The sequence below is a fragment of the Hyperolius riggenbachi genome, chromosome 2 (assembly GCF_040937935.1).
Source record: "Hyperolius riggenbachi isolate aHypRig1 chromosome 2, aHypRig1.pri, whole genome shotgun sequence".
Taxonomy (NCBI): domain Eukaryota; kingdom Metazoa; phylum Chordata; class Amphibia; order Anura; family Hyperoliidae; genus Hyperolius; species Hyperolius riggenbachi.
Window position 1 is genome coordinate 93,951,376 of NC_090647.1, and position 10,804 is coordinate 93,962,179.

Consider the following 10,804-nt stretch of genomic DNA (forward strand, 5'->3'; position numbering starts at 1 on the left):
GAGAGCAACTGATTAAAGAGACACTGAAGCGAGAATAAATCTCGCTTCAGTGCTTATATTCAGCAGGGGCACGTGTGCCCCTGCTAAACCGCCACTACCCCGCGGCTGAATGGGGGTCCCTTCACCCCCAAACCCCCCCCCCCCCCTGCAAAATAAACGACCAACTTGGTCGAAGATTTTGCTGCTCTTCAGGCAGGGCTAATGGCTGCAGCCCTGCCTGTCAGCGCCGTCAATCAGCGGCGCATCACCGCCTCTCCCCTGCCCCTCTCAGCAAAGGAAGACTGAGAGGGGCGGGGGAGAGGCGGAGATACGCGTTGACAGACACGCGTGAGGCAGGGCTGCGGCCATTAGCCCTGCCTGAATGCGGAAGCGCTGCCCGCACGCCACGAGAGGGATTGGGGAGGTAAGGGACCCCCAATTAGCCGCGGGATAGCTGCGTTTTAGCAGGGGCACACGTGCCCCTGCTGAATATAAGCACTGAAGCGAGATTTATTCTCGCTTCAGTGTCTCTTTAAGTGTCAAATGGGGCCTAAGACTCCCTGCATACTGCAAATCCGTTTTGCGATTCCGATGCGGTAAGGATTAAAAATGGGAAATCAGTATCGCATGTAAAATATGATTAATTGGAATCGCATGCAGTGTGCAGGAGGCCTTACAATGCTTCCCAATACTTGTGGAGTCTTCTCCCACCTTCCTCCTCCCCCGGCAGAATATGGCAAGAGGAGAGCATGCTGGTAAGGAGATCTCTTTAGTTAATGGTCTTCTTTGCTTCCACACACTTTATGCCCTCTATATTGTATGTGAACATGCATTGCTGCAGCCACCTATATCCATAGAGTTGGGTGCTATTGCTCAAGTTCGCCTAGTGCTGGAAGTTTCATCACCTAAGTGCAAAGGGGGCCCAGTGAGTTGTGGTTATTCCTCTTTCTACAGACAAATAATCCACAGAGGCTTAAAGAGACACTGAAGCGGAAAAAAAAATATGATATAATGAATTGGTTGTGTACTATGAATAATTACTAGAAGATTAGCAGCAAAGAAAATATTCTCATACTTTTATTTTCAGGTATATAGTGTTCTAACATTGCATTATTCTATAATATGTGCAGATTACACAACACTCAGCATTCAAAATGATTCTTTCAGAGCAGTCTGTGAAGTAATGACATCTCCTCTGGCAGAGGAAAAGTAAATAGTCCAGGAACAGTTGAGATAATAAAAGTCAGATAACAGCCCTCTCCAGGACTAACTTAGTCGGAGAGCTTAATGGCTTGTTTGCATAGAGATAACAACTGGAGTTTCTCAACTCTTCCTGTACTGGAAACAATTAGACTGATGTATCTGATCTTAATGTTTTATTTCTTAGCTGTACTACACATACAAATCATAATATCATAATTTTTTTTTCGCTTCAGTGTCTCTTTAAATGAGCCACCTGTGTGTGAGTGCCTATATTCCAATCTAAGCAAATATTGCCACAATAATTTCACACTTCATAATGGATATAAATTGTAGGTACGCTATATTCTGGTTAGGTTGTAAAGCGCATTCTGTATACCATCCGCGGTACATATAACATGCTGCTGGCTCATAAGGGTTGCTCTACATATGAAACCATCATCCATGCCTCAGTCCTGAAACCAGGCTATGTAAATATGATGTGCAAAGTCACAAAGTGCAACAGCTGCTGGATGAGCTGTGCTGAGATGTGGAAGACACTCTCTCCATCCTCCATTCCCCCAGATATCTGCCATCTGCTGTATGTAAAACACGCAATCATTTATACATTGCCAGGCTGTGGGCTTGTTACATTTCTACATTATAGACAATAACACATAATGGGCAAGTGAATCTGTGCAGACAGAACTTAATATGATCTGCAATCAATGGGAAGACCCTCTCTAATCAGTTGGGCAAGATTGCGGCAGTAACAATTAGTCATAGAACTTTCTTTCTTTTCGTCTGTATGTTTGTCCATTCAGTCATCCAGCCACACCTGTGATAGATGCAATTATTGCTAATTCAGAATCAAATCGATCAGAATAAATTTTTATTTTGCCAAGCACTATCAGGTCATGCCCAGAGTTGGATTTGTCAGCAGCAGGGCACAGTGAAATAATACAACAGCGGAAGTAAAAATACCACAGATTTAAAGAAAACACAAACCTATTACAGATAATATAAATAATGGTGGAACAACATGTAACGAGATGGTAACAATTTAACAGTGCAGCAACACCACACAGATAACTGTCAGATACGGCCTAAGGGGTAGGGGGGGTTGACTGAAGGGGGGAGAAGAGCATGGACAGAGTTCAAGAGTCTTGACAGCTGCAGGGAAAAAAGTGTTCCTACGGAGATGGCCTGGAACCTGTGACCCAATGGAAGCCGACTGAAGATGCTATAGCCTGGGTGGGAGTGGTTGCCGGAAATTTTCATTGCTCTAGAGCAGGTATGTCAAACCGGTCCTACGAGGGCCAAGATCCTCACACATTTTTGATACAGCTCAAATTAATTGATGGGTCTGAATCAGGAAAGGTGTGGTCCATCAGGTAGAACACATTCCTTTCTTTCTCAGTCCATCCTTAACACTGGCATGGATCTGGCCCTCCAGGCCTGGAGTTCGACGCGTGCTCTAGAGCGCAGTCTGGTGTTGTAGATAAGGTCTACAGGAGGAAGGGGTTTCCCAATAATTCTCTCCGCTGAGCTGATGACCCTCTGAATTTTGTAGCGACAGATACAATATCTCTTTTAGTAAAGGTTGGCTTTGAAGATACTGATGCCTGTTATACATGTATTGTACATGGCGGCTGCCTCAACATCCTAGCTTGAAATTGGACCAATCATATAATCATGTCAGTTTTGATTGGTCCAAGTTCAGGCTGCATGCAGTTTACATGAAATCTGAATGCAAGTAAAAATTATGTGCATTTAAAGGGACTCCGAGCAGTGCAGAAACTATGGAAAGATGCGTATCATTTTAAAGCTCTCTTTCTCCTCTTTCCAATGATATATAAACTATCACTCTACGCCTTTTAGTTTTTGCTATTTTCGCGATCGAAATTGCTGTGGCCGCGACTTCAATCGCGAAAATAGAGAAAACTAAAAGGCGTAGGGCGACAATTTCGTCAGAAAGAGGAGAAAGAGAGCTTTAAAATGATATCCATCTTTCCATAGTTACATTGTATTACACAAGGCGACTTTTTCTCAAAGTCAGCAGCTCCATTCAGCAGGAAAAAGTCGCCCTGTGTTATACAATATAACTATGGGAAGATGGATATCATTTTAAAGCTCTCTTTCTCCTCTTTCTGGCGACACCTAAATCGTCGCCCTATGCCTTATAGTTTTCTCTATTTTCGCGATCGAAGTCGCGGTCACTGCAATTTCGATCGTAAAAATAGCAAAAACTAAAAGGCGTAGGGTGGCGGTTTATACATCATTGGAAAGAGGAGAAAGAGAGCTTTAAAATGATATGCATCTTTCCATAGTTTCTGCACTGCTCGGAGTCCCTTTAATTGACCATCGCGGTTCTCAGTGCGTGGTTCAAGATAAAACAGCTGCTGTATATGCCTGCAACGATCTGCCTTTACCGGCTACAGTGGGGGTTTGTTGAACACTAGAGCCGATTTATCACAAGTACAAAAGACACTGGGAAAAATGACACAAAAATAGTCTAACAGCAGCCCAGACTAACCAATCAAGTTTTTGAATGACTTAAAAACAAATATTGATGACTTTGGGCAGTTGTTCAATCATTGCTTCAGTTTTCTTTGCATGTGAATTCATAAATTAGCTCTACAGAGTTTTGTGTCCATGGAGTTCTATCACTCAGTAGTAAGGCCTAGAGCAGGGGTGACAAACTCAAATACATAGTAGGCTGAAATTGAACAAAGTCACGGCCCAACCTCAATGTCCTGTGACCACCACCCTCCCTTACAAACTTCTCTGGTCTCTATTCCTCCCCTTTACATTTCCCTGGTGTCTAGTGGCCCTCCTCTCTCCCCTTTACAGTCATCTGGTGTCTAATGCCACCTCTTTCCCAATAGAGTTCTCTGGTGTTTGGTGGTCCTCCCTTCCCGTATACAGTTCCCTGGTGTTTAGTGGCCCTCTCCAACCTCTATAGAGTTCCCTGGTGTCTGGTGACCCCTCCCCCCTTCCCCTTTACAGTTCTCTGGTGTCTAGTGCTTTCCCTCTTCCATATGACTTCCCTGGTGATCTAGGCTTCACCTTCCTTAGTGGTATAGAGTGTGCCAAACATAATATGCAATGTAAGATGATAACTTGCAGGCCAAATTTGATGTCCCAGCAATCCAGAGTTTTAAATATATGGCCTAGAGAAAAGATAATGAGGAGTCCGGCAAAATCTTCCATGTGCCCACACTTTACGGGTCCAGTTACCCTGCAGTATGTGGATGTGTAGCAAGATATGAAGTTAATCGTAGGTGGATCAAAGGTGAAAGGCTACAGTGCATTCAGAGTTCAAACCTCTAGAGGTAAATACTGGGGAAGAGACGGCTTATTGAAGAAAATCCTCAGGTCATATAGTCCACACAATGATGGCTGGCTACCTTAATATTCCTCCTATACAGTATGTCCATCAGTGTGCTCTGCATGCTATTTATAACCCCTGCAGATTTCCTCACACACTTTTTTTTTTTTTTTTTAGTCAATGAGATTTTCTCTGCACAGGTGTGTGTAGCGAGCATTAGCTTCCCCTGTAATGAAACACATCGACCAAAGCCAATGCTAGAATGTGAGAGGAGCTGCAGGCTATTGATTCATTCTTTCTTGACAGGTGAAATCATGGCTGCTCCACTAAGCACAGCAATTATAGCATTAAAATATCAGAAGGTCAGGGGAACAGATAATATTCTTCCTTGTGTCAGATTAAAAATTGACACTCTTTGACAGCATGGGATCTCTGGCTGAGAACATTATGACAGCTTAACTCATATTGCTGTTGTAAAGCTGTAATTTATAATGAACTTTACAATGACTGTCTGCTCCTGTGGTGAAACATGACAGAATGCTCGGGATACAAAGCCTGTATCTCTTTCTAATATGTAAACATCAATTATGTGGAGTATTAGATATAATTTGGAATTGTCTTTACCACAAAAGGGACATCATAATCCTGTCACATGTCCTCTGGGCATAGCTATTGTGTGTTTGTGCAGAATGCAGTTCCAGCCCATTAGACTGCGCTCTCCATTTCACTGCTGACGTGTGTCTTGTGCAACTGGTTGACAAAGGAGTGCTGCTCCCTCTTCACTGGTGGAGCTGGGCGGCTCTTGTTGGCAGTGGATTGCTCCTCTCTACAGACGTTTCCTTGAAATTTTTAGGATTTAAAGAGCAATAATGTTTGTGCACTTTTTTTTTCTTACAACAAAAAGATCTTTATTGAAGCACAAGTCATTAACAGTATATACCATGGAGCCTACCAGTATTTCGCAAAAGGACTACAACATATAGTTATTGGTTCCATTTTGTTGCACAAATTGCACTCCCCAATAGCAGGGATCACGTCACATAAAGTGGTATGAAACTCGGCATTTTCTCTCTGTTCTAAAAAAAATTTACAGCATAAAATCTATTACCACAAAAAATTTTTTAGCAGAACATTCAAACAGTTAAACACAGCACTTTTTTCTTCAGTGGAAAGCTCATTGCTTAAGTGGAAAGCTTCTGGCCTCATCTGAAGAGATTATAACATTATCTTTTGTTTACATTAGATACGGTTTACATTGTTTACATTCCTGATACATGATACTAAATGATACATGTAGTAAACAATAGCAAACTGCTGAAACTGAGTTGAAAAATAGAAAGAGTTTAGAGGTCATTAGATAGATTTTAACCTCCCTGGCGTTATGAGTGTTTTCAGTTTTAGGGTCTAAAAGCTGTTAAATGGTTTCACAAGCTTTTAGACCCTAACAACAAGAACAAAACATACCACAGAGAACACTGTAGCAACTCCTGCATATAATTCACTCAGGCACTGGATTACCGCTCTGAGTTGCTGATTTCCATCCCGAGCCTGACTCAGGATTACTGCTAAGGAGGTAAATATATAAATACAGGAGCTATGCAATAAAATACAATAGCAGCTTTCAGCACAGATAAACTATACTTTGGGAATTTGTAAACCGACATATATTTTCTAGTATTAGCTTGGGCTAACTTTCATCTGAAAAAAAAACTCCTAGGAGGCATTGGATTGGGCACGCACAGGGAATTGCTCTGTTTGCTTTAGGCATCATATATGCTGGGTGAATGTTATATAGCTGTGTTAGCAGCTCATAAAATTTGGAGAGGAATGCTTAGCCATGTGTAGGGCTTCATGCTGGATCAGGGATGGTTGTAGTCAGCCAACTTCGCTACGCTAGAACTACGCGTAGTTTTACGCAGTTACACTTCGCCAAACTACGGCTTTGAAATCAAATATTCCCTTCGTATGCATTTCGTAGACTATGCGTTAAAATACGCAATTACGCATAGTACGAAGCGTAGTATATGTGGATGCTTATGCCCTTATAACATTTTACGCATTCATTTCTCTTTAAATGCTTATAACGGGAACTCTTCTATGCGTACATTCCAATGCGTAAATTTTTAAGCATACAATCGCACGCAGAAAATTAGACGCGAGTAACTCATTCGTAGTTCACTACGCAATACACATGTTAACTACACATAGTGGGGTAAGCTACGCGTAGCAGTACTTCGCTACGCGTAAATTCGTAAGCGGGGAGTTTTGAAACTTCACCTACGAACTATGATGCGTAGATGCGAAGTAGGATGCGTAAATTCGCACTGGCGTAGTTTCTGCTCATCCCTGTGCTGGATAACTTGAGATGTTGGGGTAGGGTAGACAAAGACCTTTTGGAATGGCTAGGGCAGGGGGAAGGAAGGAGAGCAGTGGTTGTAGCTTCCACTTTAGTGATGGGCACCTGGAAAGGGGCATAGGCAATACACAAATTACACTACAGAAAATAATGACAGAACAGTAAAACATGCAGGGCAGTGCTAAACTAGTCAGCACTAAACCTTTTTGAGTGTGTGTGTGTGTTTTTTCTTTAGATAGGCTTTAACCCCCTCTTGCCCTAATAGTGTTGTGGTAATCTATGTGCCATGGTGCAGCCCTATGTATCTGACTAGCATGTCGTATGTACTTGGCACTAGTCTACTTTAGGGCACCCAGTAGGAGACATCATTGGGAAATTCTGCTACCATGATTGGGTGGACAGCACCCTCTCTGCTAGGTTTCAGATAGGTTGTAGTAAACTACGCCCACAATATTTGGCCAATCACAACGCTTTGTGCTATAGAGGATGCTGTGATTGGACAACTGTTCCCTATGAGGTTTTCTTCTGGGTCCCCTTAAGTAGACTAGCACCATGAACTTTACAGTGACCAGTCACACGGTATGCAAGCTTCAGTCTACTCAAAAAGAAAATGTGCAGAGATTAATGATCACTAAAATCTGATCAATTAACCACCAGTAGCTGGCCATTTACACACCTACCAGTTAATTTATTGGCAATTCCGGTTTCTGAGTGGTCCTTATACATGTCAGTGTGTTAGTCACACTAAAATGTGCATACCTTACAGATGTTTCCCTCATGGCTAGCAGCTACAGGAAAAATCAGTCTGGTGATAATCCTGTTTTCTCCTTCATAAGACAAGACACAGATCATTTATATTGCAATTTTCTCCTGGCCGACTCAAAGCGCCAGAGCTGCAGCCGCCAGGGTGTGCTATATAGGCTGCAGCAGTTGCCCAAGGTCTCCTCGCTTTATCGGTGCTGACTTACTAAACAGGAAGAGCCAATATTTGAACCCAGGTCTCATGAGTACACTATCCAGCCACTGGCGGCCCTCAGATCTTCAGATGAGGTTAACTATATATTGCAAAAGTCTCCACCCTACCAATATACTCTTCCTTCCCTTAAAGGGGTTCTTTCGCGAAAAAAGTAGGCAGTTAAAAAATGTGACAGATGACAGGTTTTGGGCCAGTCCATCTTTTTAAGGGGGATCCTCAGGGCTTTCTTTGTTTTCAACAGCATTTCCTGAACAACAGTTGGAAAATCTAACTGACATAATAGTGTGCAAGTGATTAGAGAGGCCGGCTGGTATCTTGCTATTTTGGCAGTTAAACTGCTGTTCAGGAAATGCTGTTGAAAACAAAGAAAGCCCTGAGAATCCCCCTTAAAAAGATGGACTGGCCCAAAACCTGTCATCTGTCACATTTTTTAACTGCCTACTTTTTTCGCGAAAGAACCCCTTTAAGTCTCTCCTGGGCCGCAAATGGTGATAGTCTGGCTAGTCAGTATAAATGGAATGTGTAATGATTTCTTAGACACTGCAGATGCATGTTCCAATTTTTTTTTACTTAATTTTGTGGTTTAAATAACTAGTTTAGTATTTAGAACACTGCTGAACAGCAAATATAAATCCAAAGTGAGAAATAGAACGCAATTATCAGCCTCTCTAGATCAGAAGATAATTGGCTTCTGTGATGTCGGAACCATAATAGAAGCTTTACTGATTACAAAACTGACAGACTAAAAATAATTCCAAAAATCATTATTTTAAGTTGGAACATGTAAGACCTAATAGAGCATTTTTTTGTTCTAAACACAGTTTAATAAATTAGATGTTTTTTTTAAATAACTGCAGACGCCTACAGAAACTTACTGGGGTGGGAATGGGAATGTGTATGGGGGGTGGGGAGGGCAATGACTCTATGGGTTACAGTACTGGTGACACCTCTGCTTTTTATTACCAATAATATTCCGTATATAGGGAAACAAAAGAAGTGATGATAATATCCTCTCAGGTGTGCCACAACACCTACATAGACTTTATACTAATAAAAAGGATATATATAGCAAAAAACTGAAGAAACTTGAAGAGTTTATATGCAAAAATACAAAAGATTTTTATTGAAGACAACACTTGTGCAAAAATATTCATAAAAAGTATCCGTCAGGGAACATTTTCTATAGCAAAGAATGGCAAAAATGCATCAGTTGTTAACATCAAGATTACAACTGCACTAATCTTGATGTTAACAACTGATGCATTTTTGCCATTCTTTGCTATAGAAAATGTTCCCTGACGGATACTTTTTATTTTATTACCAATAATGCAGTTCTGGACTGCCAATGTTTTGCACACAAGTCGCAGTATATCCATCCTCTGGGGAAAGGGAATTTGGATGGGGAGATTTTTCTTTTTAACTTTCTTGTCTCGCACCTCCTGGAAAACATTTGCAAGTTTAATTCATTTGGTTTTGTTATTTTCACATTTTCCTATTAACAGAATTTAATGGAATTGTTGCCACATTTTAATGAAATAAATATTAATACGACTTCATTTTATTCACCGTTAGTGGATGTTGCAAAGGGAGTTTTGATCTGCTAAATTAATTTTATCTTGATAATTTACCAATATGTAAACCGTGCTGCAGAATTAATAGGACCATGCTGCATACACTGAACATCCGCTCATAGCATTTACAATATTTGACTCAGGACAAGACGTAGACTCTGCCCAGTCAAATTTAGATATGTAAAACGGGACTCGCAAACCAGGGTTACCGCTCAGGCAACCACTGTAAAGTGGGGAGATTAGGCCTGTCCCCACTCAGGACTAAGATGTCGCTCTCTGTAGATCAGGAAAAAAAAAGGGGGATAAACACCCCTCCACCAAGGGGTGGACACAGATATAGTAGAAGGTGAACAGAGGCGCCAAAAGGATAAAATATGCTAAAATTGTTAAAACGTTTGGGAGGCGGTGGTGGCCTCAACCTCCCCAAACAGACACATAAGCTGCCGATTTTTCAGCAAAACAAGATTTTTATTCACATACTCCAATAAAACAGGCAATGCGTTTTGCGGGTATAGTCCTGCTTCCTCAGGCAATCACAGTAGGAGTATCACACAGCAAGAAGTCTAGTCCACGCCTAGCGCCTCTAGACTTCTTGCTGTGTGAACCTGAAGTGAAAGGAATATGTACGCTGCCATCCTCATTCTCTAATAGACAATGTAGGCTGCCTAACATCTGTGCTGATGCTCTGCCTCTAATAAGTCTCCACTGTCCCAGGAGCAGCCTGTAAAAGTAGGAAATTTGGGTTCCTGCTATTGGCAGAAGTTTGGGCACTGCCATTGGTGTCTTTATAAATAGCAGTAATAGTGGGCGCAACACCTGCTATTTGAAGCTGTATTTTGCCATATTCGGCATTGTGGGTGGCCCCGCATCCGCTGTTTATTGGGCACCACTGTTTATACAGATACCAATGGCGACACCCGAAAATGTTCGTTTTTCCAGGGGATATGGGGGGGGTCAGTTAAGGTAAAGTGTGCAGTGGGTGTTACGGTAAGCCATGGGGGGGTGGGGGGTAAGATTAGCCGTTGGAGGGATGGTTAAGGTTAGGCATAGTGGGGGGGGGGGGGAGGGGGTTAACGTTAGCTGTGGGGGTAGGAAATGTTTAAGGTTAGCCATGGGGGGGTTTAATGTTAGGCGTCCCGGGGAAGTGGTTAAGGTTAGGCATTATAGAGGGAGGGTTCTGTGAGAAAATAGGGTTCAGTTTTTCTGTAGTAAAATATTGGCATTTTACTAACCAGAAATGCCACTGTAAACTAGTAAAATACTGATATTCTACTATTGGCTATTCCCAGAGCCCAAATTTTCCTGGGCCTCTATTTTATGCATGCGATCACATGTCTCGACTCTGGTCTGACTCCGCTGGCTGCAACTAATGCCTAAAGCTCAACCTGACAACCAGGCAACTGGCATTGTTT

At 42.1% G+C, this 10,804-nt stretch overlaps 1 protein-coding gene across 9 annotated transcripts in view; it reads left to right on the forward strand.

Moving 5' to 3' along the window:
* The window catches only part of NBEA (neurobeachin), an 866,760-nt gene that overhangs the window by 806,850 nt on the left and 49,106 nt on the right, over positions 1-10,804 (forward strand). The gene's annotated exons all lie outside the window — the stretch shown is intronic.